This window comes from Molossus molossus, unplaced genomic scaffold (genome assembly GCF_014108415.1).
Source record: "Molossus molossus isolate mMolMol1 unplaced genomic scaffold, mMolMol1.p scaffold_m16_p_3, whole genome shotgun sequence".
Taxonomy (NCBI): Eukaryota; Metazoa; Chordata; class Mammalia; order Chiroptera; family Molossidae; genus Molossus; species Molossus molossus.
Genome location: NW_023425366.1, coordinates 40,567,272 through 40,594,134, shown reverse-complemented (window position 1 = coordinate 40,594,134; position 26,863 = coordinate 40,567,272).

Here is a 26,863-nt window from a genome sequence, read left to right as displayed (position 1 = left end):
TCTATCCCCCCCTCTGTCAATCCATGTCCAATATATGGCATTTTAATTACTTTAAAAAGACATTTTATACTTTGATTTAGAACAAAAAAGTCTAAGTGAAAATAAACTCTACCACATATTATCTACTCAACAACAAAACTATTAGAACCATAATATGTTATGGTAAGGAGCTGTGCTTGACAGAGTGGCCTGCAAAAGAAATCTTAAATTATCTTTAAAAAACACAGGTTCTGGGTAAATACTGCTATAAAGCCATGGGTAGTTCAGTCATGAAGTAAATTGCATGGAAAGTTGAGCAGAATGCCAGGTAAGGTTTAAGTAATAATTCTCTAAAGCGCTGGTTTGTTCAATCATCAATATGGAATGCTATTTTTATTTAATCAGTAGGTAAATGTGCCTATTCATTTACACTGTGTATGAAGTCAGAAACTGAACTTCACTTACAATATTAATGCACTAAATGAAACCATATATTTTAACACAATGATTTACAAAGATCTGAATCACTTCTGTAACATTTTATGATCTAATCATCTGAAAAGTGTTAAATTAGGAGCAATATACTCCATTCTGTGATGTCATTTTTGATAGGGCTCCAAGAAAAGAGACACAGAAGTTTGGTTTAGCAGAAAGCAGCCATGCGTTTTGTTTCACTCTTGTAAAAGTAAAATTTGATCATGTTGGTACACCCAAAGTAGTTTTATCATTTCAAATAAAATAACCAGACAGTTGGCTCAAAGAGAGATTTGGCTGACTTATTGCCTAAAATTACTAGTTCCCTGAGAATGCTATAGAAGGATAAAAAACTAAATCCCTCCATAAAAACAGAGCAAGTAGACAGCAAACCCCCAAATCCATGAACTATTTATACCTAAACTTGGTGACAGGGTATCTCTATGGACCCCAAAATATAAATGGGTGGGAACAAACCAACAACCTTAAGATCTGCTCTGAAAGCACAGAGAAACTACAGGATATCTGCCAGACGAGAACAGGAAATCTCAAAACTGCCTTCCAGAATTCACTGAAAGCTAGCAGGCCAATTAGAAGACAGCCCGTGAAACTGGCAGGGTTTTACCTACGGAACTTATTGGGCACTTCGGCATGAACTGGACTGGGAATATAACGTTTGTGGGGCCCCACACCTGAGCTGAGCGAGATGAGATCTGATACATGCTTCCCCTTTGATCCTCCAGGCAGACAGTTCTGAGATACATTTTTAAAGATTCTCCAGGGTCTTATAAATCAGGGTCTTATGAATCAAGCACTGGTTCCACCAGTTGCCTGAAGTCGTGGCCAACTCCATGACACAGCCTTGTGTTGACTTTCTCTCCTTATTTGTGATCTCTTACTTGAGCTCCCTGGACTCTTCTCCTAAATAAACCATCAGCATACAAGTCCTTGTCTCAGGCTCTGCATTTGGGAGAATCAGTATTCAAGAAGGAGAGAGGATTCAGTTATGTTGAATGCTGCCAGAAGATTAAAGGTCCACATATTTGTGGCAGATGGCATTCCTGAGGACCCTGGCAAGGGCAGTTTCAGTGGAGTGATGGGGCAAAAGATGGCCTGGGGGGCTGGAGAGAACAGGAGACATGGAAATGGGGACAGTGAACTGTAGGTGCTCTCTCAAGGGTCCAAATCCTGACTACTCTCGCCCTGGCCAGTTTGGCTCAGCGGTTAGAGTGTCAGCCCGCAGTCCAGAGAGACCTGGTTTCGGTTCCTGCTAAGGGCACGTACCTTGGTTGCAGTTTGTCCCCGGCCCCAGTTGGGGTTTGTGGGTGGCAACCAGTCGACGTGTCTCTCTCAGATTGATGTTTCTCTCTCTCTTCCTCCCTCTATCCCTCTCACTCTAGCTGAAGATGAATGTACAAATGTTCTTGGGTGAGGATAAAAAACATCCCAAAAAACAAAAAAAAAAACCCCAACAAATCCTGACTACTTTCTTCTTTTTTGCCAATGATGGGGGAGAACAGAAATGGGCCAGTAGCTAGAGTGGTATGTAAAGTCAAGGAAAAGCTTTTTGAAAACTATGAGAGAGTAGCTCATGGGATGATGAGAATGTCCAGCAGAGAAGGAATAGCTCAGGCAAGAGAGAGAAGGGGAAATTGAAAATGAGAGGGGGTAGGATCTTGAGCCCGTGTCAGGATTGGCCTTTCATTCCTAGAAGCAGAAGGAAGGCAGGGTACAGACAGGTATGGAGGTGGGTATGTTTGACGGTTCATGGTGGAGAAATAACAGAATTCAAATCTGGTTGTTTCTATTTTCTCAGTGAATGGTACTGCCAGGTCAAAAACTGAGGAGAGCAATGGGGGTGTAGCAAGTTTGAGAAAAGAAGAGGAGTAAAATAATTTTGGAAACTAAGAACACAAACATATTAGGCAAGTGACTGCTAAGTTATACTGAGTGTCTATTTATTTATTTCACTGGAAAGATTACTAACTCATTTCTATCCCATTTTGGGGGCAGATGGCTTTTTAAGGTGCAGGATCATACCTGGCTAAGTTTATTTCTAAAAACTATTTGTTACTGACATGATGTAGTTGGAAAGATTACAAGGAAGAAGAGCGGGATAGCTCAAATCAAAAGCAACAGGGCAGTGAAGGGCAGCCGAAGGACAACTGCTCAAAGGAGAGCGTGGTCCAAGGGGGAACGTTTAATCTGGGTCATACAGCTGGCTCAATGTTGTCAATGTCAATCAAAAACCTCCTACTGCAAATGCATAGATGATTTTCCGGAAACAGAACACTTTAGAATATATATTTTCCTCCAAACAATGCATTAAATAGAATGATACTGTATCCCTGATTTTTCCCTTAAAAAAAAAAAAAAAGTTGTATGAATTTATTACAGAGGTGAAGGTGAGACTATTAAATAGCTGTAGGCTTCCAAGACCATGAGCCTAAATAGAGAAGTTAATAAGTACCACGTTGAGCAGTGACATCATTGTTTCCCTAGTTACCCAATGTGGAGGCAAGAATGAATAAGCTAGATATAAATGCAATATCTAATAGGGTGGGAGTGTTAGAACTTTTTATGGCCATGAGGTCGGTAAGCCTTGTAACTCAAAATGTGGTCACTCAAAACATGTAACCAAAAAATGTCATGGGGCCTTTCAACTCATTGCTTATGGCATTGGCAAAGTATGTTCTATATTCACTTGGTAGGTGCTAAATATAGTTGGTTCATTGGCTATACCTACAATCCTGAATTAGGGCGTTGTGAATATGTCAACACAAAAACATACTCATATTTTGTATTTTACACAGATTTAGCAGATAGCAAGTATCTAGCAAATATCACAAGTTTTAAAAGTATATATGTGCTTATTTATATAATACACATGGGTCCTTCCTTTTAGTTAAGTGACACCTTCTTTTCAGACTCTACTATGAAAAGCTGAAACAATCCCTTTTCTAGCTTGATATGAAATTCAACCTCACTTTTTCTTTGTGCTTATCATAATATACAATCAAATAGTCCTTTTTTAAGGTGACTGTCTTTGACAATCATCTTGATTGCTGTTTGGAGTAACTCGAATGAATATGTTAGAATGATTATTCCCATTTTAGAGTTGGCAAAACTAAAGCATAGAATAATTACAAGTTCTGTGCAAACTCAGCTTTCACTGCTGTTGTAAATATTTTTTGTTTCAGTGGCCAAAGAAGACAGCTTCTAAATGGGACCTCATCTTCATATCTAGGATCTACACAGTTTGAGTGCTAAGCCTGACATACAGTAACTAGAAGATAAAACACACTGTCTGTGGCTAACAGACACACTGCCAAAAATTTAGCCTACGTAACTACTGAACATGCCTGAACAAAAGTATAGTTTCCATCAGAAGAGAAGAACAAAGTTTTCTTTTCTTTTTTGCAGTTTTGCAGAAATCCTCATTCTTCAGTGTTTAACAGTGTCACATCATTTGGACAATAACTTTTCTAGCTTTCTTTTGGTCAAATAGTAAGTTTTCAATTATTTTTATGGAACTTTTTCTTTTAATCAGACCAGTATCTTGGCTGTTATTTTTTTAGCTCATCATTCCCAATTCAGAATTTTAGGGCTGAGCACTATGCCACCAATGTCATAAGAATCCATGCTGATGAACAGCACATTCTTTTTTTTTTAGCTTTATCTTTTTAAAAAAAAAAAAAAATTAAAAGCAGGCACAGCATGCCTCTGCCACGTGGAAAATGGCAAAGAAATTGGCTGAAAATCAATTGACTGAAATAACAGATCAACTGATAGGATAAGTTCCAGGCAAAATATCTTCAGGCATGAGTTTCAGTTATTTTCTCTCTCTCTCTCTCTTTTTTTTTTTTTTCATTTTAGTTAGCCTCGATAATTCCTTTTTATTATTTTTAACTTTTACTTTTTATCAGTTGCAAATTTTATAAACAGCTTAAAGAATCAAGCAGCTTTAAAAACTTATAATAAATATCAACTTCCTTTTTCATTCCCAACCCCAGCACCATTTTGAACTCTTGTAGCAGACTGTTTACTTTATTATTTTAAATAATAGGATTACTTTGTAGCTTTTTCATTTTAGGCATTCTCTATCAATTTTCCAATACAGAAGAGGAGGATTAAGTTATCTTTTACTTCCTGCCCCTCCACACAAATACACTTTTCATCCCAAAAGTTGACCCTATCATAATTTTGATTAGATTGCTAGTCAGTACTTAAAAGCTAGCCCATCTGTGCCACACAATATGCATGATTATATTTTCTTCCCTACAAAAATTCTTTTTTAAAACTGAACCTGAGGGACACAGATATGGATTAATTGTAATTCATGACAGATACTTTTTGGTCTATGCATGGTCCTCTTTTATTTTGTTAATGAGCTGTTTTTAACAATGTAATTAGCTCCTTTGAACTGACATAAGAAATGAAAGCCAGAGCCTTGAAAATAACCTACATCTACCATCTTCTTCCCACCCACAATCAATCCATCTTTCTGCCCCCATTTACCTGATTTAACCATAGTCCTGAATCTTGTGTCTGTCATTACTTTGCTTTCATTTTTATAAAACTTCATTGCATCTATATATATTTCTACATATAAAGATAAACAGAGCTAGTAGATAAAAAGTATCTTTTGGGAGTTCACTTTAATGTCACTTTAATGACAAACTTTATAATTAGGACCAATCCTTTCACTAAGAACAAATTGAAATGCTAGAAAAAGTAGTTTTCAAAATCTGCTTGAAATTTTCAGAGAGATAACAAAATAGTAAAGAACTATAAGGTCATGATCACAGAGAAGAAACCCAGAGAGGTAAACCAGGAATTTGGGCTGCATTTCCTTTAGTCACCTGCTGATTTTGAAAGAGGTAACTTAATAACTGAGCAAAATTTCTGATACACTCAGTGGGCCAACAGGACAAAATTGGAGTTCAGTGCTCACCAAGTAAAATAAAAGGATGTCTAGGATGTTTCCTAGGTTTTAGATTGAAATAATTAACAGCTAAAATCCTAGAAGTAAAGTGCAAACTAGACTAGATTAATTCTCAGAGAGACTGAAACCCAGCTAGATTTTTCTCAATCTTCTAAGAGATTAAGGTAATTCATTATTGCCAATGCCTTTAGCTGTCTTCTGTAACAAACTCAAATTTCTGCTGGAGTAAGAAGACCTCATCTTAAACCTGAAAGTATCTATACTACCTTTCATACAAAATGACTGGCCCTGGCTGGTTTGCTAAGTGGTTAGAGCACTGGCCTGCCGATCAACAAGTTGGGGGTTCAATTCTGGCCAAGGGCACATACCTCAGTTGTGGTTTATCCCCGGCACTGGTTAGGGTTGTGCAGGAGGCAACCCAGTCAATGTGTCCCTCTCATGTCTATGTTTTTCTCTCTCTCCCTCTGTCCCACTCTATCTGAAGATAAATATAACAATATCCTCGAGTAAGGATCAAAAATAAATTAATTTAAAAAAATGATTGGCATTCCATCAAAGATAACCAAGTATATAACAACATGATGAAAATCAAGAAAAATAATAGGCAATAGAGGATGAAGATAAAGAAGTCATCAAATATAGACTCTAAAATAATTATGCTTAATATATTCAAAGAACTAAAAGACAAGATGAAGACTTTTGTTAAACTTTTAGAAGCTATAAGAAAGAATAGAAAAAAAATCTAAAAGTTAAAAATAATAACTTATATTAAGATCCCAATGAATGGATCTGACATAGAGATTAAACAGTCAAAAAGAGAATCAGTGGATTGGAAGGTAGATCAGATAAAAATATCCTAAATGAAGCAAGACAGAGAAAAGAAAAAAGGAATTTTTTCCCTGTTATTTTTTTGTGGCATTTTTTCTGTAAGAAATACAGAAAATACAAAAAGGGAGAAGGAAAATTTGGCAAAAGTAACATTTGAAGAAATAATGATCTAAGTTCTTCAAAAAATGATAAAAAAAAATGCCAAACTGCAGATTCAAGTCCTGTCATAAATCACAAGCAGGATGAACACACACACACACACACACACACACATACATACACCCTTAGACACATCACAGTACAACTACAAAACATCAAGGACAAAGAGAAGAGAAACATAGAAAAATGACAGTCTGTCTTCAAAGGACATCCAGTAAAACAGGAGCAGTTGAAGTGAAGCTGAAAGACAACGAAACAATATATTTAAAGTGCAAAAAGAAAATAAATTCCAATCTAGACTTCTATTCCAAGAAAAAGTAATTCTCAAAAAGGAAGTAAATAAATATGTTTTCAGATAAAAACTGAGACTAATTAAAGTGTATTCATCAAACAGAAGGATTATTTCAGGGAAATTCAGAAATGTAGAGAGGAATGAGGAGCAAAAAACATAAAGTTGTGGGTAAACCAAGTCAATATCAATGACAGAAATAATAGTAATAACAGTTTTGGGGGCTAAAAACAGAAAACATTGAAAATACCTGACAATAATAGTAAATAAGTGGAGAGAGTAATAATTGAAATTTGTGTTTTATTTTATTTTTGTACTCTCACTCGGGGATATGTTTCTCATTGATTTTAGAGAGAGAGGAAGGGAGAGAGGAAGACAGACAGAAACACTGATCAGTTACCTCTCGTATGTGCCCCTATGCCCCTACCTTTTGGTGCACGGGCGATGTTCCAACTAACTGACCCACTCGGCCAGGGCTGAACTTTAAGTGTTTTAAAGTCTTTGAATTATCCAGGAAGAGATAAAAGTACTAATTTATAGTACTTGTGAACTTTATACATCAAGGATACAATTTATAATCTCTAGGCTAACCACAACGAGTAAAATAATATATGACTAATGAGTGAATAGAAAGAGAATTTTAAAATAATTTAAATTTTATATAAAGTATATCATGCTGTATATATTTGAGATTTACTTTTTCCACTTATGATAAAATTGCTAATATCCATCCATACATTTTATTCATCTGTCACTTAGGTATCTAATCTTCTCTATTGGTCTTCTCATTTTATCTTTTTTCTCCTATTTTTTTTAATCTTTGTCTTTTTATTTTATATACTTTCTGGGATAATTCCAAAGTTCTACCTTCTGCATCTATCTTCCACATCATCTAAACCCCCGTTATGTCTGTTATCATAATTTTCATTTTCAAAAGTTTGTTTCTTTGTTCTCTGAATGTTTTCTTTTTAACACAGAACCATGTTCTTTTATGAATGTAGCAGCTTCTCTTATTTTCTGACTATCTTGGCTATAGCAGAGGCTTTCCTTGTCCTTCTGGTATTCCCTTTCTGGTTTGCTCAAACCACAATTTGTCCACCTGAAAGTTGACTAGAAACTGCCCATGTCCATGTGGCTTGTTGACTATAGTGTTCATTGTAGGACCATTTAGCTGGTCCTATTCCTTGGGCGATTCCCCATGTCAAAATCTTAGTTCTTTTCTCTCTCCTAGAGATTTATTTTTCTGCCAGGTGCATGTTAGTTGACAGCCAACAGTCTGGGAGCTGAGAAGGGCAGGGGCTGTTGCCTTGCAGAGTGGGGAAGGAATAAAACATAATTGCTTCATTAACACACTGTCAGTGAAGTCTTAACCCCATTTTCACCTTCACCTTCCAGAGATACCTGTGTCTTGGGGGATTTTGAAATGTAAATTGAGTTTCTGCTAGTTCTCCTCACTGATGCATTAGGATTGCTTTTTCTAGACTGCTAAGTCAGTTCCTATATGCTTTTCAGCCTCCAAAGTTTTTAGACTATTGTCTTCCTTCTTGTTCTCCCTTTTGTTTTAGGTTTGTGCCTTTAACTGGAAATTTGACTTTAGCTTTTTAAAGGATTGTCAGATCAATTCAACAAGCATGTATTGAGCACCTATCATATGCCAAGCTCACAGATCCATCACATTAATGGATTTGTGGGCTTTGGGCTGTTATTAAATGCTGAACTGGAATGATAGAAGCTTCTCAAGTCCTTATTGTTCTCCTGATAACCACTGGACTACTTTCTCCAGCTCTGAGGTCCTTATTTATTCTTTCTCTCTAGGGTACCATTAATTCTTTTCTTCATTTTCTATGGACTGAAAACATCTTTTCTCATTTTAAATTGCCTTTTAGATTTAAGTACGTAACCTATTTCTGAGTCTGTGTATTCCTTCTACATAAAAATGTCTCCTTTACCAATCTGGAATAGAGAAGATTTTAAACCCTGCCTAGTAAGAAAAATTACCTCCAATTTGTATTCTAGCGAAAAATGGATCATCTTTCCTGCTCCTATTGGGCAGTGCTGTGTCTCTTCCTAGGTCATAGTCCTGGTAATAGTGACTCAGAGCTATTATAGTTAATCACTTAATACATTAAAAGGGTATTATTTACTACAGCTCATCACATACTAGGAATTTTCATGTGTTGGGCAGTACTGCTTTCTGGTGGCATAGTGTCTGAATTTCAACTCCATCAGTTATTAGCTATATGACTTTGGATGGATTAGTTTTTTGTGCTTCATTTCCTCATCTGTAAAATCAGGAAGATAATGGAACCTCCTTCAAATGACAGTTTTTTCTTCTGAAAAATGAATATAATAATAGTATTTCCTCCCAAAAACCATTTTGAAGATTAGATGACTTAATATATGTTAAGTCCTTAGCACAGCACTGGATGCATAGTAAGCATCATGTGCTATCTATTATCATTCTTATTGTATTATAATTATTTCTATCTTTTTTTTTTATCCTCACCCGAGGACATTTTTCCATTCTTTTTTGTTGTTGTTCAGATAGAGTGGAAGGGAGAGAGAGGAAGAGAGAGAGAGAAACATTGCCGTGAAAGGGACACATCGAGTGGCTGCCACTCGCATGACCAACCTGGGCTGGGTACAAACTGCAACAGAGATACATGCCCTTAGCAGGAACCGAACCCGGGTCTCTCTGGACCACAGGCCGATGCTCTAACCGCTGAGCCAAACCGGCCAAGGCAATTATCTCTATCTTTATCCTATTTAACAGATTAGGAAATAAAAGTTCAAATAAATTCATTTGATTTGTCCATGGCTGCGGAATTAGTTACCAACAGAGCTGGAATGCAAATGCTGGCAATTCTGATAATACTAACCCTTTCTTAAAGAGTGTCAATATAGCATATGCCCACTTAAAAATGTGGTTCTTTTTAGCCTTATTAAGTATTTATTAATTGCCAATTATGTACTAGACAGCATGGTGTTTAAATGGAATAAAATGGACCCAGTTGGCAGGAACAGTTTCACAAACAGATGAGGAGAGAAAATGGGGAGGTGTCCATGCAATGGAGCAGTATGGCACAGGTGTCAAAGCCTGGGTGGGTGAGGAGGACATCCATGTAGATTGGGGCTGGAAGACAAGGGGCAGCTGCAGTCCTGGGCAGGATGTCAGAGCCCAAATGGGATGAAAAAGGCATCTGCATGGGGAACAAGGAAGCATTGGCAAAGGGAGATTCGTTATTATGTACAGGGTAATTAATCAAATAAGTAAATATATTAAAGATAATGGGAGACAGATTTCTCATTGTCAGAGAAGGGAATTACAAATATGGGAAAAAAGAAAACTAATATCAACTTTGTTGTGTTAGATTTGAATTGAGGGTATTGGTAAAACCATTCAAGAAATAGTTCTTTATAACCTGCCCATAAGAATAATCCCAAGCCCATATGGCTTCAGAGTAAATTCTCCTCAACATTTAATGTAGAACTAATAAAAATTCTACTCAAACTCTTTAAAAAGTAGAGGAAATACTTCCCAATTCATTCTACGAGGTCAGCATTACAACAATAACAAAAATCAAAGATATTACACTAAAATTACAAACTAATATCCTTCATAAACATAGGATACAAAAATTATAAACAAAGTTTTAGCAAATCAAACCAAACAATATACTAACGGGATAGTTAGTACATCGTAACCAAGTGGATTTACCTCAGAAATACAGGGCTGGCTTAACACTAGAAAATCAATCAATGAAATTTATCATGTTAACAAACTAAAAGAGAAAAACGTGATCATCTCAACAGATGCAGAAAAGGCATTCGACAAAATCCAATGGAGATTCTGCTACCACTTTGTCAAGGGAGGCCTCTGTTGAGAATCACAGTTTTAGAAGGAGTAACATACAGACATATGTTAACATATAAACATATAGTTGTTTATTCTGTTCTTGAAGATACACAAAAGTGGGACTCTATATCCTTTCTTGTTGCATGCTGTTAGCATATATTCTCACTTTCAATTACCTCTTACCTAAATCATTATGCTATAGTTTAACTCAGTGTTTCACAAACTATTCCTCAAAACACTAGTGTCCTTTAAAATAGAAGGCTCTTTTTGTACCCTCAAGATACACATTAACATATTAAAGTTCTAACTCCAGGGAAGAAACCATATCCAAGAATTTTTCTTTCATGTGAATTTCAATCACTGCTGTCCTATCAGGGCAAATTATTCTATATTTGCTACTAAAGAATTTTATTTTGACCCACTCATCTATTGCTTATATATTGAATAATATTTATAGGGGTTCAGAAAATAGCATGGGTAGAGCAGTCTGGGACAACCTCATGGAAGGGTAGATGTTCTTGCCTCTGGCCCACTGCTGGTATTGTCTCCTTTAAACACCACTTTTATTATGATAACTCCTCTGCTTGAATATCTCCTTACACATGGCAACTCTATACCAACATGGGAATTGGCACATTTTCTTAGCTACTATTCCACTTCTTTGATTTTAATAACTTTTAACTTCATGAAAGAATCTGAAATGTTTTTACCCCAAGATTTATAAAAACAATAAGTTGTCAAAAAATATTTCAAAATATCAAAGATATCAGTCAAAAAGATAATTTCACCAGACTATACAAGCACTTTATGGGGGCCTCACTCCAAATACCAAGAGAAAGCCATGCAGAAAAAATGAAATTTCTACTGGTGTTTGCTAACTGCTATGGTCTGAATGTTTGTGTCCCCTCCAAATTCATATTTTGAAATCTTGACCCCTAAGGTAATGGTGTTAAGAGGTGAAGATTTAGGGAGGTAATTAAGTCATGAGGGGGGACCTCATGAATGGGATTACTGCTCATATGAAAGAGACCCACCTTTCAACCAGGTGAGATTATAGCAAAAAGAAAGCTGTCTATGAACCAGGAAGTAGGTCCTCACTAGACTTTGAATCTCCCGGAGGCTTGATCTTGGACTTCTTAGCCTCCAAAAGTATAAGAAAAAAATTTCTGGTGTTTTGAACCACCCAGTTTATAGTATTTTGTTATAGTAATCTGGAAATACTAAGACACTAACATAGTGTTTCTTTCTATAAGCATGGAAAACACATTAATGGGAATTGCGTCTTGTAAGAGGTGAGTCTACAAAAAAGTCGGGCATCAAGTCATACACCTACCACAGAAAAACAAAATAAAGTGGGAAACCCAGTAGAGCATTTTCCTTTTGTGTGGCCAGGGGATTAGTGACTTATTCTTTGTACTAAGTACTGCACATCTTGGAAACAAACAGGTTAAATAAGGTAATCATATATTTAAGAGCATCTTTAGAACATTACAACCCCCAGGAAGACAGACCATAAGAAACTTTTCATTCAAAAAAGAATTCCAACGCATTTGTTATAGCAAAGGAGCAAAATCAATTGTGGTATGGGTAGTATGCTGAATTCACAAGCAGCAGCATTCTCTGCCAGCCTGATTCTGCATAAGTAATTTTTCAATTAAAATGCCTTTTCCTCAACACTTGAAATAGTTCTTGAATGAGTTGTAACTGTTCATGTTAACTGCATTAGGCCAATGGTCGTTTTGTGTAAACAAGAACAAGACTTCAGCTAACCCAGAATAGTGTGACAAACAATTTTATTCTTCTACTAAAGCTTCAGAATGAAGCCCATATAAACAGGAAGATGCTGAAATCAATTTACCATGATCTGGCCCTACCTGGTAAAATCAGGCCAAACCTTAAAATACAGATGCTTTGAAGCACAGGACCATCCTAAGTGATAAACCTGCATCTTAGTGCATTTTCTATTTTGTCTTCCATTTCAAAAGGCAAACAAAAGGCCCAAATTATAACTTTAAAAGACCTCAGAAATGCACAAATATTAGCTGTACATAGCACATGTAGGAATATGGTAAGAAAAATTATGGAGGAAACAGATTATTAACACTGGCACATCCAAACTAGTATTTTCCATCTGTCAGGAAAGAGGCTTTCAAAACAGAAAAAAAGTAAGTTAAGCTAATCCACTCCTGCCCCTTTAAGGGACCGGCTCCTTGAAAATTATACCCTTTCTGCACAAATAATTTCACTCTAGAGTATACTTATTGAGGGAGGGCATATTTAGTGGGGACATCACATCTTTCCAGTATTGCCATGGTCTCTGTGAACATAAAAGAAATGTAAGATATACTTTTCACCCTCGAAGGACATTTTATCCTGGTAATTTTAGAATTCTAGAAATAATGCCAGAGGTAGTTTAAAAACTAAAATATCTTATTTTCCTGATGAAAATACTTGTAGACATGAATCTTAAGCAAAGTTACAATCCTGAACACTATTTTTTATTCTCTTAGATGGAAATGGCCATCTCTGTCTAGACAGCACCTGCAACCTTAGAATAAACAAAACAATAGTTGTTTTCCTTCATTATATTACTGGCTCACTTAATTTGCATTAAGGAAAAGATAGTTTCATTGCCCACTGTCACATCATGTGCACCAAGAGATAGCATAAGAATAGTCATAGTAACAGTATCCGTAGTAGGTGCAAACTGTAAACAACCCAGATGTCAACAGGGCAGAGTGGTTACATGGTAGAAAGTTTATACAACAGAGTACTACAAAGCAATGGAAAGGAACAAATTACAGCTATGTTCCATAATGTGGATAATAAATGGAAGAAGCAAGATCAAAGAATACAGCATGTAAGATTCCATTTATATAAAGTTGCCAAAAAGACAACCCTGAACTATATGGATGTTTCTGGTACATATAGCGAATGTTCAAGTGATAAGATGAAAAGCAGGGAAACAATTACCTAAAAAGGGAGGCTAGAGTTTACTCAGGGAAGAGGGGCAAGTGTGGGGAGAGGGTTGTATTTGGGAAGAGATCCATTAGGTTTCTCACATACTGGCCAGATTATTTTAAGTTTTAAAAAGTTGGGTGGCAGTTACAAGGGATGTTTACTCTTACCATCATTTGTAAACTGTATGTATGTATATTTAAAAAAATAAGTACATCCGGCCAGTGTGGCTCAGTGGTGGAGCATCAACCCATGCACCCAGAGGTTGCCAGTTTGAGTCCCGGTCAGGACACATGCCCAGGTTGTGGGCCCGATCTCTCATGGATGTTTCTATCTCGCTCTCCCTCTCCCTTCCTCTCTCTCTAAAATCAATAAAGAAAAAAAATTAAAAAAAAAAAAAAAAGGACATTATAAGTCAAGTAAAACCTGTCTAAAAACCCATGGGGTACTATGCTATATATTAACTGCATACATACATACATGTGTGTATAATACACACACTAAACCCTACTGACTTCAAGGGGGAAAAAAAGACTGATTATTTATTACATTTCTCTTGTTTCCCTGCTCTCTGTTGAGCACATATTAAGAGTTCAAATGTATTTTAAAATATGAAAGAAGTAAGGTTTTAAAAGTTCACCAAAAGGTACTATTCCTTGTCATGAATGTTATTTGAGAGTTTGAGAGACTTATGTGGCTTTTGGCTGATGGTGGAATTGTGTGTACATATTCTTAGTCTATTGATAAAGTTGTTGTTTTAACTATGCAGAAGCAGTACTTGAGGAACATGTTCATCTTCCTGTCCTTACAGCTGTGACATAGGAATAGCTATACTTTGATCTCATGCTTAATTGCCTGCCCTAAGTTTCCTACTTTCACCAGTAATGTTGATTCTAATCTTAGAAAAAGCTGGATTCGATGAAAAAACAAAAATGAAAAAAACAAAACAAAACACAACAACCCCGAACTAACCCCGCTGTGTCTGCCTTTGAACTACATTATCTGACTTGAGTTAAGCCTTAATCAACCTATTTTTCTCCATGCTCCTGAATCGGGTACTAGGTTACTGTGTTACCCTTTCATCTGCTCTGGATTAAACCTACAACATCTACATACTGTTGATATGGTATCCTTGGAGTCTCTTTCAGCAGTGATCCCAGTACAAATCTTGGTAATAGACAGACAATATCAAACTCTGATGCATCACACAAGTGAGAAACTGGGCTTACCAACTGTGCACCTTTATACTCGAAAACAGATTTTCTAAAAGGAGCACAGAAAAAATCTGCACAGAATCTTTTTTCTTCCCTCTGTAATCATCATTATTCTATAGCTCCTGGGTAGGTCAAAATCAATTTTACATTTAAGAATACCTGTGGGAATACAGACTGGCGCAGCCACTGTAGAAAACAATATGGTGTTTCCTCAAAAAATTTAAAATGGAACTGCTATTTGATCCAGTGATTCCACTGTTAGGAATATATCCTAAGAAGCCTGAAACACCAATCAGACAGAATATATGTACCCCTATGTTCATCGCAGGGCTATTTAAAATAGCTAAGATCTGGAAACAGCCCAGGTGCCCATCAGTCGATGAGTGGATAAAAAGCTGTGGCACAGCCCTGGCCAGGTTGGCTCAGAAGTTAGAATGCTGGCCTGAGGACTGAAGGGTCTTGGGTTTGATTCTTGGTCAAGGGCACGTACCTGGGTTGCAGGTTTGATCCTCAGCCCTGGACGGGGTTATGTGGAAGGCAACCAGTAGATGTGTCTCTTTCACATTAATGTTTCTCTTCCCCCACCCCCACTCTGTCTAAAAATCAATGGGAAAATATGCTTGGGTGAAGATTAAAAAACCAAATAAACAAACAAAAACTGTGGTACATTTACACAATGGAATACTATGCAGATGTTAAGAAAGATCTCTTACCCTTTGAGATGACATGGAGGGACCTGGAGAGTATTATGCTAAGTGAAATAAGCCAGTAGGAGAAAGACAAGTATCACATGATCTCACTTTTTTTGTGGACTATAATGAACAAAATAAGCTGAACAAAGACATGAGACATGGAACAGGGAACAGACTGACAAACCTCAGAGGGAAGGGGGGGGGTAGAGGGAGCAAAAAGAGATAAACCAAAGAGCGTATATGTATACATGCATAACCAATGGACACAGACATTGTGTGGTGAAGACATGGTCAGGAGCGGGGAGGAGAGGATCAATGGGGGCAAAAAGGAGGGATATCTGTAGTACTTTCAACAATAAAGATAAATAAATTAAAAAATAGAATAGCTTAATCTGACCTGTGCTCTTAGAAATTAAATTTCATTTTTCAAAATCAATACCATGAAGTAATATTCTGGTGGAAATGATGCAGAGGGCAATATAGATTACTCTTGAATCTTCCAAAGATTTATCCACGGTACAGCTTTCTTTAAGAAAACCTTGATCCAAAGCTTGGTAAAATAACCACCAATACTGCTTAAGTCACATGTGGTCAACACTATTTGATCTAACATCCAGAATCAAGGTCTTAAAGGCAAAATAATTATTTGCCTCTCTTCATCCTGGCAAAGATAAACACTGAAAGAAAATGGGCATCTCCTTTTAGGCTGGTGCTTTATTTCATCCTGAGTTAATACTTTCTCTAATTGTTATTTTTTAAAAAGATGACTAGTGATAAATTCTGCAAGGAGGAAAAGATAAGACAGAGATATAGAACAATATTATAATGAAGTTGCATTATTCTACCTAAGTATATCCACATTAAAGTCCATCACTTGGCTCAAAAATACTATAGGTCTAAGGGTATTTGCCCAAATACTATAACCACATACTATAAGAACATGATATAATATAATTATAGACCATAACTAGTACCATTCCCCAACAGCACTGTTATAAATGGGCTGACATTGAATTAGAATTTCTCAAAATATCACTCACATTCAAATCCAAATTCTATGACTTATTTCAAAATCATCTCTCATTGTGTTGGGATTAGTTACCATTTGGCTTATATATACCATGGTTGTGCTCATTTATAATGAAATAAAAGAGTGATATTCAGTACATAACTTTTTTTTTTTATCCTCACCCGAGGACACTTTTGCATTTTATCTTCAGATAGAGTGGGAGGGAGGGGGGGAGAGAGAAACATCGATGTGAGAGAGACACACTGAGTAGTTGTCACCCACACGACCCCAACCAGGGCCAGGGACAAACTGCAACAGAGGTACGTGCCCTTACTGGGAACCGAACCTGGGCCTCTCTGGACCGCAGGCCCACGCTCTAACCGCTGAGCCAAACTGGCCAGGGCTACATAACTTTCTTTTTTATGGAGCAGAAGCAAATGTGTTCTAGGAAAAAATGTAAACTTCATATATTAAAAAAGCATTTTAACAGAGGAGGATAAAAATAACACCACCTTAAATCTATCTGCGAGTAACTTGAATTTAAACCCTGGCTTTCTGATTGCATTACTGGTGTGCTTTCACCACACCACAGCTGTCCTTGGTTCCCTTAAATCTTCATATGAAAAAAGTAATTTTAGCAAGTAAATGCAACATTTCAGTCTTTTGGGTTTTTTTTTCCTATCCTCACCCGAAGGCATTTTTTCATTTTTTGTTCCGATAGATTGGGAGGGAGAGAGAAGAAGGGAGAGAGAGAAACATCAACGTGAAAGGGACACATCGAGTGGTTGCTACCTGCACAACCCAACCGGGGCCGGGGACAAACTGCAACCGAGGTACGTGCCCTTAGCGGGAACCGAACCCGGGCTTCTCTGACCCGCAGGCCGATGCTCTCACCGCTGAGCCAAACCGGCCAGGGCTCAGTCTTTTGGTTTTAATAAGACAAATATGTGTTCTCATTTACTTTTACCATCCTTCCCAAATGATTATGTATAGAATGAAATCTGAGTAAAAAAACCAGGCATTTTATTTTATATTTCCATCTCCATTTAGCCCCCCTATACCTTCTTCCACCTCCACTCACCCCATTCCCCCACGATCACCACAGGCATTTTCTAAGTAAACATTTTCCCTGAAGATTTACTTCTGACAAATATCATGAGGAATTAGATTGCAGCTATATGCCTTCTTTACCACCTCTTCAGTAGTAGCCAGTGACCAAAGAGCAAGGTAACCAAACCAAGATTAGGATCCAGAGCCTGCACATAACAGGACAGATGATTTTAATTGGACACTAGACCAGAAATTCAGTGTAAATGGTTTCTGAATCAAATAGGTTTTAAAATTAGTGAAATACTTATAGCGAGAAGCTTACCTGTTAATTCATTAAGTCAAGATCACAGTTATACACACACACACACACATATATATATATATATATATATATATGCATACAGCAAAATCTTTTATTCTATTGGTTAACACTAAAGCTTTAAATTTTATAGGACAGCATAGTGGTTATTTGTGAAAATGCTAGTTATGATAGAGTATCAACTATGTATATTTGGCCCCTATGAGTAAACAGTTATTATATTTAAAATCAGGCTTAACCTCAGTTTGTGGACAGTCAGTGATTGCTTATATAAATAAGCAATGTGCTGTGTATACAAGGAAAACAAAATTTTAAATGCTTATCTTTGTGTCAAAGTGTGTCAAACTGTGTTTCTTTAAACAAGGTGAATGGACAATTCTCATTCTGAGTTGGATATTTTAAAGATGACTAACTCAAAGAAGGAATTCTAAAACAATCACCAAAGCATGACAAAAATGTCACCCTGGTGGACCAGTTTTATAAAACTAACTGCATATGAAGCTCGCAGTGTGTGAAAATAGGAAAAAAATCTTAGATGTAAAGGTTTTGCTGTTACAAAAAGTTACAAATAAAAATTACTTTAAAAAATTGCAAATCAATTATTTTAAAACCACCTGTAGTCTTTGATAGTTAATGGCTGCCTGTCAATGATTAAATTACCTCTCAGTCTGTGCCCCGACTTAGGCTCAAAGTGGGCAAAATTGATGGAGAATCTGGACAGCAGAGAACCTCCCATCAAGGGCAGCATGGGAGTCTACAAGAAGCCAGAGCTGTGCTCTCTTGCAATTATGAAGTAAACAGTTGTCTAAATCAGTGGTTCCCAAGCTTGTCTATACATTGCAATCTCCTGAAGAGTCAAAACACTCATGTTCCACCCCCAGAAAGTGTGATTAGTTGGTCTGGGCTATCCCCAGGAGTTTAAAGCGATCCCCAGGAGTTTCTAATGTGTAGAGAAATTCAGAAACATATAGTCTACATTCTTTTATATTTTTATCTTAGACATTTTTTTTTTTTGTGGACAAATTAGGTTCACATCCATTTTAGCATACTTCTTATATCTCATGCCATTTGGGGAAATCTACAGAAGTACTACTTGTTCTGAAATATTCCCACAACTGTAAATCCATGGAAGTAAACCAAGACCCAAAAGCAAAAAGTACAGCATAATTGCCCTGGCCGGTTTGGCTCAGTGGTTAGAGTGTCAGCCTGTGGTCCCGAGAGACCTGGGTTTGGGTCCCGCTAAGGGCACGTACCTCAGTTGCAGTTTGTCTCCGGCCCTGGTTGGGTTGTGCGGGTGGCAACTCCTCGATGTGTCTCTTTCACGTTGATGTTTCTCTCTCCCTCCCACTCTATCTGAACAAAATATAAAAAAAAAATGTCCTCGGGTGAGGATAAAAAATAAATAAATTAATTAAATTAAAAAATAAAATTAAAAAAAAAGTTCAGCATAATTATTTTTCATTGTTGAAAGAATATAAGTAGGAAAAATAAGGGCATAAACAATCTGAACTTGATAAAATGTTTCTTCATGACAAGAAATTACTATGTATGAATAATTTTTCAAATCCACACCTCAGAAACATTATCATTTGCCACCCTAAAACCAGATGGAAGAATTAGAGAACACTGACTACAATAATCTGGGTTTAAGCAGTGCTTTGGATTTGTATGACCTGTTCCAGCTTCCCACTTTATCAGATGGAGCAGGGGCAGCTGCTGGAACAAGGTATAAGGAACAGTCTTACACATGAATAACGCTGTGGAGATACTAGGTTCATTAATGTTCTTGTTGGCAGGAATCAAAATGACTTCGAGGCAGTAAAGTTGAATTACAGGTTTGATTTACTTAAGAGATACATGTTATGCCGACATCAGCATTTTTTTAAACACCAGCCTCAAGGTGGACTTGATGATGAGACAGTGCAATCCTTCCTTTCACAGTAAGATTCAGTTGTATTTCTTTGTGGTGGGAAGCAAGAAAAGAGTTTTAAAGGTACAAAAGTGTCTGTTTATCAATAGCAAATAATGGGAATACTAGATATATTTGTTCCTTAAAATAAAAAGGCACCCATGACACATGAATAGATTGAAACTAGAAAGCTCATGACAATGTCAGAGATTCACAATAAGAATGTGTAAGTTTGCTCTGATACACAGGGTTAACATGCTTCAAATATACTGAAGTACTGAGCTGAATGCATTGCTCCTTTGAAATCAAAACAATGACCAGATCATAAAGAGGATATGTAGATGTCACCATCCAAACCCTTCCCACCTCATGACACAATGTAATCTGATGTCAGTTCAAAATTCTATTAATAGTTGGGCAAACCAAGGCATTACTCACCTAAATGGGAAGTGGGGCAAAGGTGTCTAAGGAGAAGCATGTGGTACGAGTAGAAAAATAGTGAAAAGCAGCCTACATGGTTCAAATTTGAAGGTTTCTTTGGTTTAGTGAAATAGAATGCTGTCCAAAAGCCAATATAGCTAATTCTCAAGATCTCCCTGGTCTTCTTGAAAACTGACTACAAATCGCCAAAACACAGGAAGACAAAACAGAAGCTATGTTCGCAATTATTTCCAAATACATGAAATAATCCACAAAGATGTGCTCTTTTGGCAAGTGACATGGCAATTTGGTTTTTGTTTCTAGTGCCAACAGCAACCAGTTGTTTCTTCTGAGGCTTTAAATTTAGATCTGAAACTGAACTGTTCATTTTCCTGTCTTCTGCTTTTGCTGCCCCCATAGTTGCTGCCAAAGTTACAGTCTAACACCCATACAGGAGTCAAGCCTGAACCTGGGAAGCAATCTGGGCTTTGTGTTTCTGTGCCTACCTCCCAGTCCTAACCCTCGTATATCCTCAATAGCAAGTGAATCCTCCCCTCCTCTTCATCCCTTCTGCCACCACCGCAGGGCATGTCCTCATCCTAACTGGTAGTCTCTGTACCCTTATTCTGTGCTCTCAATACTCACCCTACCCTTCCAGAGTTTATCCCTTCCCTATTACTCAAATACGAACGTATCATCTCCCTGCCTGTTCTCTAACATTTGTACCTTTACTACTGCAATTCCTTTGCCTGCAATGTTCATCCCATGTTCTCTCTGACTAGCTTTACATTGAGCTTCAGACTTGGCCTAGCATTTCCCATCAAACCTTTCCTTACTCTGTCAGGCTGAGTTAGGTGGCTCCTCTTCTGTGCTTCTTATATCACCTTCTGTGTAACTCTCGGCACATGTGCCACATTGTTAATCAGTTTGTTGACTTGTTTGTCTTCTCTGCTGATCTAGGGATAAAGGGTGAGCTCTCTATACCTTGCACTCAGAAGGGGCTTAATAAATTTATGCTAAATTAGCAATTCTTCATCTACTCATGGGAACTGAAAAATATACTGAGAACTTTTAAAAATACTGAGGCCTGAACCTCACCCCAGACCAATTCAAATGGAATTTCTGGGAATGAAGTTCGGGAACTTGTATTTCTTTATTATTATTATTTTTAAAAAATATTTTTTCTTTATTGATTTCAGAGAGAAAGGAAGGAGAAGGAAAGAGATAGAAACATCGACTGGCTGTCTCCTGCATGCCCCTCACTGGGCATTGGGCCCACAACCTGAGCATGTGCCCTGACCGGGAATCGAACTGGCACCTCTTGGTGCATGGGTCAAGCTCAACCACTGAGCCACACTGGCCAGGCATATTTCTTGAACACTATTGATTTGAGTATTGTTAGTGGTTGAAAACCACTGGGCTAAATCATTTATCTGAAAATGCTAGTTAAAGCTGTACCCCTCCCCCCAAAAAAGTTTGAGGGTCTTTTTTGACTTTTTGTTTTCAGAAAGGACACTGTATTAGTTATCTATGGCTCAATAACAAATTACCTCTGAATTTAGTAGCTTAAAAACAACCAACACTTACTATCTTACAGCTAATCTTGGTCAGGAATCTGGGCACAGTAGGGCTCAGGGGTTCTTACAAGCCTGCGTTCATGGTGTCAGCAGAGGCTCCTGTCATCTCCCTCCAACGTGACAGGGAAGAAGAGCTTGCACCATTATGGGAAGACTCAGTTCCTCACTGTTGGCCAGAAGCCCTCCTCAGTTCCCCTGCCTGTCTATAGGGCAGCTCACAGCAGAGCAACAAGCTTATATTAAAGTGAGAAAGAGACGGTGAGCAAGATGGTGAGCCAGACTCTTTCTGTAACCCAGTCATGGAAGTAACATCCTATTGTCACTTTTGCCATATTCTACTCATCAAAAGCATGTCATTAGGTCTAACCCAACTCAATGGTTGGAAATAATACAAAGGCACAGATCTGGAAAGTGGGTATGTTGGGAGCCATCTCAGAAGCTGCCTACCACAGACATTAAATGATATTTAGCTAAAAAAAATTAACCTACCTTAAAGTTAAGAATCCCAACCAGACTTAGTATTGGTTTCCTTGTAAAACTGATCCAACTTGCTTTGACAGAGATGAACTAGAAGTAAACTGACAGGTATACTCTCTAATAATAAATTTATATTTTGTTTCATTAGTTGTTTCATCTAACTATAGATGCATTCATTTAAGGCCATTTGGACAAGATAATATCAAAGTAGGTCAGCTTGCATAATTCCAGCCTTCACATGGCCTTATGAATTAGGTCAATGTGCTCTTCAGATTAAAAGTGTTCCTCTTTCTTTTCCCAAACATTTTTCCAGTTACACAAGTTCACAGAAAACAGGCCAGTTTAAGGATTTAACATAAAATTTGTTTTTAGTGAAGGGCAGGTAACAGTAAATATAAAGGTACAATACAAAAAAAAAATTAGGCAAGTGACTTTATGCTGATGAGTGTAAACAACTTTAAGTTTATCTCTCATTCTGGAGGGAGAAGCCAATGTATTGAACAACACTGAATACTGATCTTACTAACCAAAATTTAAGCCTTCCTCAAAGAGCCTATCAATACAAAAAGATTCATTCATCTTTGGACAGCTTACCTTTTATTTATAAGATGGCAAGTTGAAATCACTTAAAAATATTTAGCAAACTATACAAAGTATTAAAAGCTAAAAGAAATCCTTATTAAAGGCATACATGACTTGTCCCCTTGAACATGATGTTGACAGCGTATTTACACAAAGTCCTGAGCTTTTATATTCCAGCTACAAAATGCCACCTCCAAAATCAATTAGTTTTTGGTACAGAGAGAAAGTGCTAGTCTTCCAGATAGAGTACTGCTTTGATAGCACATTTTTCCTTGAATCATTTTCTAAATATTTGTTCAAAAATATTAGTAGCTCATAAAGCCTGATGTGATTTTTAAAAGGATATGATCATAATGCAAGGTTATAAAAGATACAGCTGAGAAGCTGTGCTTTAAGTACTTTGTGCATGGGCAGAAGTGACTTATAAACAATCTATTGTAATTTGCTTTTAAAATGATTAAACAGCACCTTTGAGGGGAAATCTGCCCTTTCCTTCAGCTGAGGTGGCAATTCTTAGTGACATGATTATACTCACTAAGACCTAGAAGATAAAGCCATGATCAGATACTATTACACAACATAAACAATTCTGTGTCAGCCACTATGAGTTACAGCAAATATGGGGATTGAAGCTAGTAATCTGGACTGTTGAAGCTCTATAGTCCTTTAAACATTCATTCCCTGAGCCACCCAATTTTCATAGTCTAGACATGCTTATTTGTGGTTTAAGTTTGAATTTATTAACCTAACTTAAAAGATAGCTCAGATGGCTGCCAAACTGAATGACAGGTTGAAAACAAATGGGACACCTAAAAATCTGGTATGTTTTCCTTCCACCGTAATGAGTTAGCAATTCTAAAACAACCTTTCATGTATTCTAGCCTTGAGCAAACAAGCAAATATATTGAGGGTAATGGCAATTGGATTTCTTTCTGTTGAGGGAGTTACTAAAATGAAAAAGGGAAAACTAGAAAGTAGTGATAGACTAGACTAGAATTGAAGGTATCAGTATAAACTCAAGGTTTTCAACAGGTAAAGAAGCATAGATGTTTGTATATGTACCTGTCTGCTGAGAGGGACTATAGCAGTGACACAGCAGTAGCAACGAGGAAACACAGCACTCAGCTCTTGCTTCCTGAATACCATCTCCCCCAAAATAAGCAGGGATCCTTAAAAAAATGGTTGATTCCAGGGCTGGGTCAGGGAAAAGTACAAGATAAAATTGAAACATGTGGTTGTACCAAAAAGTAAGAAAGGGCTCACCCGGCCGGTGTGGCTTAGTGGTTGAGCATCGACCCATGCTCCAGGAGGTCACTGGTTTGATTCCCAGTCAGAGCACATGCCCAGGTTGTGGGCCCAACCCTCATTTGGGAGCATGTAGGAGGCGGCCAATCGATGTTCTCTCTAATTGATGTTTCTATCTCTCTCTCTCTTCTCTGAAAATCCGGGGGTGGGGGAACTAACTAAAAAAAAAGAAAGGGCTCAAAGAATGATGAGGACATGCTGTGGCTGGGTGGCTCAGTTGGTTGGTACATCATCCTGTACACCAAAAGGTCGTGGGTTCAATTCCCAGTCTGGGCTCATACCTAGGTTTCAGATTTGATCCCTGGTTGGGGAGCATATGGGAGGCAACTGATCTCTGTTTATCTCTCACATTGATGTTTTTCTCTCCTTCCCTTTCACTTCTCTCTCTCTCTCCCTAAAATCAATAAAAGCATATCTTCGGGTGAGGATTAAAAACAAAAGAATGAGGAGACACAGTGGAGCTCCTGACACATGACACATTCTGGGGCTCCCATTGTCAAACCTTGGACAACTAAAACATCTAAATAAACAATAACAGTAACGAATTTTAATGCTAGGAATTCGTAAGTCCATCTGTTATAAATAAATAGGGGAGAAGGGAAAATATGTTTATTAGAGTGTCAACTAAAAAATATAGGTAGCCCTGGCCGGTTTGGCTCAGCGGTTGGAGCATCGGCCTGCGGTCCAGAGAGACCCGGGTTCGGTTCCCGCTAAGGGCATGTACCTCGGTTGCAGTTTGTCCTCGGCCCTGGTTGGTTGTGCGGGTGGCGACCACTCGATGTGTCCCTTTCACATCGATGTTTAACTCTCTCTCTGTTCCTCTCTCTCCCTCCCACTCTATCTGAACAAAGAATGGAAAAATGTCCTTGGGTGAGGATGATAAATATATATCTTTAGTTAGAAAATTGGCCACTCACTTGGATAGGGGCAGAGAGGAAGGAAAGGTATAAGTGTCCCATGGGGAAGCATTCAGTCTCTACAGAGCCATTACATTCCAAGAGCTGTTTCTCAATGGGCATGTGATTATCTGCTGCAGATGCATGACCCTGCTCTAGAACCTCAGGGGCCTTTGTTGTGATTCTCCCTTTGGACTTGCCATAAATTCCACATTGCATCTTTTCCCACGATTGACACCACTATGTTCTGCTGCATCATACTGCCCAAATGTCAGTAAGGGATTCTTGCCCTGAAGCCTGGAACTGTTGAAGAGCCCTTTCGTGCTCTGGGCCCATTCAAAACCGGCAGCCTTCCACGTCACTTGATATGTAAGTGGGAGCATTATTTCTAGTTGCAGAGTGTGTTGCCTCCAGAAGCAGAAGAGGCGTATAAAGTGCCCTACTTGTTTCTTTGTGGTAGGTGCTGCAAGATGCAGCAATTTATCCTTCACTTGGAGGGGACATCCTGGCAATCCCCTGACCACTGATCACTAGAAACTTTACTGCAGTGGCTGGTCCCTGAATCTTCATAGTATACCTCCCATCCTCTGGAGTGCATGTATCTTACCAAGGCCTTCAGCATACTGGCCACATCTTGTTCATCCGTCCAATCAGCATGATGTTGTCAATAAAATGGACCAGTGTGGTGTTCTAAGGAATTCTTAGGTGATGCACATTTCTTCACATTGTATTATGACTGAGGACGGGAGAGTTACCATAGCCAGTTAAACCATAAAAACTTTTAGGGGAACAGCCTTCTCTGCTGGGATTTAATCTAATTATTGGCTTGGTAGACAGGAAAGGAGGGGGGCAAAATGAGAAAGAAGGGTTATTGTCTTGTGGGCAAGCTTCTGAAGCATCTTCCCGCACAGCAAACGAGCTAGTTTTTACTAGAGAAGGGCTACCTCTAGAAGCCTTAAAGGTCCAGCGGAACATCCATCCAGATAACATGCATCCATGCAGGGACATCCATCAGATGACTTCATCCCATGTTAAGGATCCTGGGTTTCCCCATCTTCACATGAATAGACCTGCCTTGGCTAAATATTCAATGCTCAAATGTCTCTGTAGCACTGTTACTCCAACAACTAGTGAGTTAGTTCAAATGAGTTTGTCCTTCCTCTACAGGTGATAAAGACATCTTTCTAAGCTACCACAGAGGCTCTCCAGCTCTAACACTTAACTATTAATTGCTTGTTAACAGCTCTTTTTCTCATTTTTCTGCTTCAGTGACTCAATACAATTTAGCAGTAGTAAGCCAACTCCTCTCATATTTTTCAAATACCTGTATTCTCACATTTACAATTCCTCTCCACTGGGACAAATGTCCTAGGTCAACAACAATGAAATCTTAAGCAATTAACATGCAGCCTTATGCCATGGGGTGATGAGTGTCCCACCTGCTAACCAGGGTGGCATTTTCAGATTGGGTAATAGATGAACCTGTCCCAAATTTCAATTGTACCATCCCAAATGCAAGATGGGATTAAACGTGTAAGACTTATTATTTCGGGAAGTATTTGTGAGAGAAAATGGGGAGGGAGCTGGGCAAGACTAGGGGGACTGTTACACCTATGTAACAGTCAGAATGATGGAATTCTGACCTCAAGTGAGAGAGTGGGAAAAGGATTGGGTGGAAGTGCCCTAGATTATCATGTAGACTAAGGAAGTCTTGGCAAGACAATGGAGGGAGTCCTTGAGCCCTAGATGGCCATCAGTCTTGTGCCTACCAGATACAGGCCCACCTTAGTATGTCTGTCATGTTTAGTCACTGAGCTGTGAAAGAAGCAAGGCCTTTGCACAAATGTAGTGATGAATTTCAGCGCACAGGTGCTGGGGTCCTTGGTTAGTTAAGCTCCTTGTTATGCAGGTCTATGAGGTGCATT